This window comes from Arachis stenosperma, chromosome 1, assembly GCF_014773155.1.
Source record: "Arachis stenosperma cultivar V10309 chromosome 1, arast.V10309.gnm1.PFL2, whole genome shotgun sequence".
In the NCBI taxonomy this organism is placed as follows: domain Eukaryota; kingdom Viridiplantae; phylum Streptophyta; class Magnoliopsida; order Fabales; family Fabaceae; genus Arachis; species Arachis stenosperma.
The window spans coordinates 60,794,347-60,798,765 of NC_080377.1; the positions used below are offsets into that span (position 1 = coordinate 60,794,347).

At 41.4% G+C, this 4,419-nt stretch overlaps 1 non-coding gene across 1 annotated transcript; it reads left to right on the top strand.

The window, feature by feature from the left end:
* The first annotated feature begins 3,754 nt into the window (after window positions 1-3,754).
* On the top strand, window positions 3,755-3,862 carry LOC130955700 (small nucleolar RNA R71). Its single transcript, XR_009076847.1, has one exon. It is a non-coding gene; the product is annotated as a small nucleolar RNA R71 (small nucleolar RNA).
* The last annotated feature ends 557 nt before the right edge of the window (window positions 3,863-4,419 follow it).

The window sequence follows — 4,419 nt, forward strand, 5'->3', positions numbered from 1 at the left end:
ACTAAAAACAATGCCAAAAAGCGTATAAATTATCCGCTCATCACAACACCAAACTTAAATTGTTGCTTGTCCCCAAGCAACTGAAAATCAAATAAGATAAAAAGAAGAGAATATACTATAGACTCCAAATTATCAATGAAACATAGCTCCAAATTAGATGAGCGGGACTAGTAGCTTTTTGCCTCCAAACAGTTTTGGCATCTCACTTTATCCTCTGAGGTTCAGAATGATTGGCTTCTTTAGGAACTCAGAATCCAGATAGTGTTATTGATTCTCCTAGTTAAGTATGATGATTCTTGAACACAGCTACTTATTGAGTCTTGGCCGTGGCCTAAAGCACTCTGTCTTCCAGTATTACCACCGGATACATACATGCCACAGACACATAGTTGGGTGAACCTTTTCAGATTGTGACTCAGCTTTGCTAGAGTCCCCAATTAGAGGTGTCCAGGGTTCTTAAGCACACTCTTATTGCCTTGGATCACAACTTTATTTCTTTCTTTTCCTTTCTTTTTCTCTTTCTCCTTTTTTTTTTCGTTTTTCTCCTTCTTTTTTTTTCTCTTTTTTTTTTTTTTTTTTTGTATTCACTGCTTTTTCTTGCTTCAAGAATCATTTTTATGATTTTTCAGATCCTCAGTAACATGTCTCCTTTTTCATCATTCTTTCAAGAGCCAACAATTTTAACATTCATGAACCACAAATTCAAAAGACATATGCACTGTTCAAGCATACATTCAGAGAACAAAAGTGTTGCCACCACATCAAACTAATTAAGCTAGTTTTAAAGATGAATTTGAAATCCTGTACTTCTTGTTCTTTTGTGATAAAAACAGTTTTCATTTAAGAAAGGTGATGGATTCATATTGATAGCTTTAAGGCATAGACACTAAGACACTAATGATCATAAGACACAAACATGGATAAACATAAGCATAAAAATTCGAAAAACAGAAGATTAAAGAACAAGGAGATTATAGAACGGGTCCACCTTAGTGATGGCGGCTTGTTCTTCCTCTTGAAGGTCTTATGGAGTTCTTGAGCTCCTCAATGTCTCTTCCTTGTCTTTGTTGCTCCTCTCTCATGATTCTTTGATCTTCTCTAATGATGATGGAGTGTTCTTGATGCTCCACCTTTAGTTGTCCCGTGTTGGAACTCAACTCTCCTAGGGAGGTGTTAATTTTCTCCCAATAGTCTTGCGGAGGAAAGTGTATCCCTTGAGGTATCTCAGGGATCTCTTGATGAGAGGGGTCTCTTGTTTGCTCCATCTTCTTCTTAGTGATGGGCTTGAGGTCATGCCTTCTCAGTTGAACCGGCTTTGGATGCCATAAATGGTTATGGAAAAACAAAAAGCAATGCTTTTACCACACCAAACTTGAAAGGTTTGCTCGTCCTCGAGCAAAAGAAGAAAGAATAGAGTAGAAGAAGAAGAAATGGAGGAGAGGGAGATGGCCTTGTGGTTCGGCCAAAAGGGGAAGAAGTAGTGGTTTGAAGTTGGATGGTGAGGTAAGTGGGGTTTTATGGAGGTGAGTGGTGAAGAGAAAGAGATGTTGAGGTGATTGGTGAGTGGGTGAAGAAGAAGAGAGAGTGGTGGGGTTGTTTGGGGATCCTGTGGGGTCCACAGATCCTGTGGTGTCAAGGAAAAGTCATCCCTGCACCAAATGTTGCTCAAAATCACGTTTTGAGCTATTTCTGGCGTTAAACGCCGGGCTGGTGCCCATTCCTGGCGTTTAACGCCAGGTTGTTGCCCTTTACTGGCGTTTAACGCCAGTCTGGTGCCCCTTTCTGGCGTTAAACGCCCAGAATGGTGCCAGACTGGGCGTTAAACGCCCAACAGCTAGCATTACTGGCGTTTGAACGCCAGCTTCTTCTCCTCCAGGGTGTGCTGTTTTTCTTCCTGTTTTTCATTCTGTTTTTGCTTTTTTCATTGTTTTTGTGACTTCTTATGATCATCAACCTACAAAAAAGATAAAATAACAAAAGAAAATATATAAAATATAATCATTGGGTTGCCTCCCAACAAGCGCTTCTTTAATGTCAGTAGCTTGACAGAGGGCTCTCATGGAGCCTCACAGATACTCAGAGCAATGTTGGGACCCCCCCCAACACCAAACTTAGAGTTTGAATGTGGGGGTTCAACACCAAACTTAGAGTTTGGTTGTGGCCTCCCAACACCAAACTTAGAGTTTGACTTTGGGGGCTCTATTTGTCTCTGATTTGAGGGAAGCTCTTCAAGCTTCATCTCCATGGTGACAGAGGGATATCCTTGAGCCTTAAACACAAAGGATTCTTCATTCACTTGAATGATCAGTTCACCTCTATCAACATCAATCACAGCCTTTGCTGTGGCTAGGAAGGGTCTGCCAAGGATGATGGTTTCATCCATGCATTTCCCAGTCTCTAGGACTATGAAATCAGTAGGGATGTAATGGTCTTCAATCTTAACCAAAACATTCTCTACAAGTCCATAAGCTTGTTTTCTTGAGTTATCTGCCATCTCTAGTGAGATTTTTGCAGCTTGTACCTCAAAGATCCTTAGCTTCTCCATTACTGAGAGAGGCATGAGGTTTACACTTGACCCTAAGTCACACAGAGCCTTCTTGAAGGTCATGGTGCCTATGGTACAAGGTATGGAAAACTTCCCAGGGTCTTGTCTCTTTTGAGGTAATTTCTGCCTAGACAAGTCATCCAGCTCTTTGGTGAGCAAGGGAGGTTCATCCTCCCAAGTCTCATTTCCAAATAACTTGTCATTTAGCTTCATGATTGCCCCAAGGTATTTAGCAACTTGCTCTTCAGTGACATACTCATCCTCTTCAGAGGAAGAATACTCATCAGAGCTCATGAAAGGCAGAAGTAAGTCCAATGGAATCTCTATAGTCTCATTTTGAGGCTCAGATTCCCATGGTTCCTCATTGGGGAACTCATTGGAGGTTGATGCACGTCCATTGAGGTCTTCCTCAGTGGCGTCCACTTCCTCTCAATCCTCTCCAAATTCGGCCATATTGATGGCTTTGCATTCTCCCTTTGGATTTTCTTCTGTGTTGCTTGGGAGAGTACTTGGAGGGAGTTCAGTAACTTTCTTGCTCAGCTGTCCCACTTGTCCTTCCAAATTCCTAATGGAAGACCTTGTTTCAGTCATGAAACTTTGAGTGGTTTTGATTAGATCAGAGACCATGGTTGCTAAGTCAGAGGGGTTCTGCTTAGGATTCTCTGTCTGTTGCTGAGAAGATGATGGAAAAGGCTTGCTATTGTTAAACCTGTTTCTTCCACCATTACTATTGAAACCTTGTTGAGGTCTCTCTTGATTCTTCCATGAGAGATTTGGGTGATTTCTCCATGAAGAATTATAGGTGTTACCATAGGGTTCTCCTAGGTAATTCACCTCTTCCATTGAAGGGTTCTTAGGATCATAAGCTTCTTCCTCGGATGAAGCTTCCTTAGTACTGCTTGGTGCATTTTGCATTCCAGACAGACTTTGAGAAATCAAATTGACTTGTTGAGTCAATATTTTATTCTGAGCCAAAATGGCATTCAGAGTGTCAATCTCAAGAACTCCTTTCTTCTGATTAGTCCCATTATTCACAGGATTCCTTTCAGAAGTGTACATGAATTGGTTATTTGCAACCATTTCAATTAGCTCTTGAGCCTCTGTAGGCGTCTTCTTCAGATGAAGAGATCCTCCAGCAGAGCTATCCAAAGACATCTTGGACAGTTCAAAGAGACCATCATAGAAAATACCTATGATGCTCCATTCAGAAAGCATGTCAGAAGGACATTTTCTGATTAATTGTTTGTATCTTTCCCAAGCTTCATAGAGGGATTCTCCATCCTTCTGTCTGAAGGTTTGGACTTCCACTCTAAGCTTACTCCATCTTTGTGGTGGAAAGAACTTTGCCAAGAAGGCATTGACTAGCTTTTCCCAAGAGTCCAGGCTTTCTTTAGGTTGAGAATCCAACCATATTCTAGCTCTGTCTCTTACAGCAAAAGGGAATAGCATCAGTCTGTAGACCTCAGGGTCTACCCCATTAGTCTTGACTGTGTCACAGATTTGCAAGAATTCAGCTAAAAACTGACGAGGATCTTCCATTGGAAGTCCATGGAACTTGCAATTCTGTTGCATTAGAGAAACTAATTGAGGCTTAAGCTCAAAGTTGTTTGCTCCAATGGCAGGGATAGAGATGCTTCTCCCATAGAAATCAGGAGTAGGTGCAGTAAAGTCACCCAGCACCTTCCTTGCATTGTTTGTATTATTGTTGTTTTCGGCTGCCATGTCTTCTTCTTCTTTGAAGAATTCGGTCAGGTCCTTTAAAGAGAATTGTGCTTTGGCTTCTCTTAGCTTTCTCTTCAAGGTCCTTTCGGGTTCAGGGTCAGCTTCAACAAGAATGCCTTTGTCTCTGCTCCTGCTCATATGAAAGAGAAGAG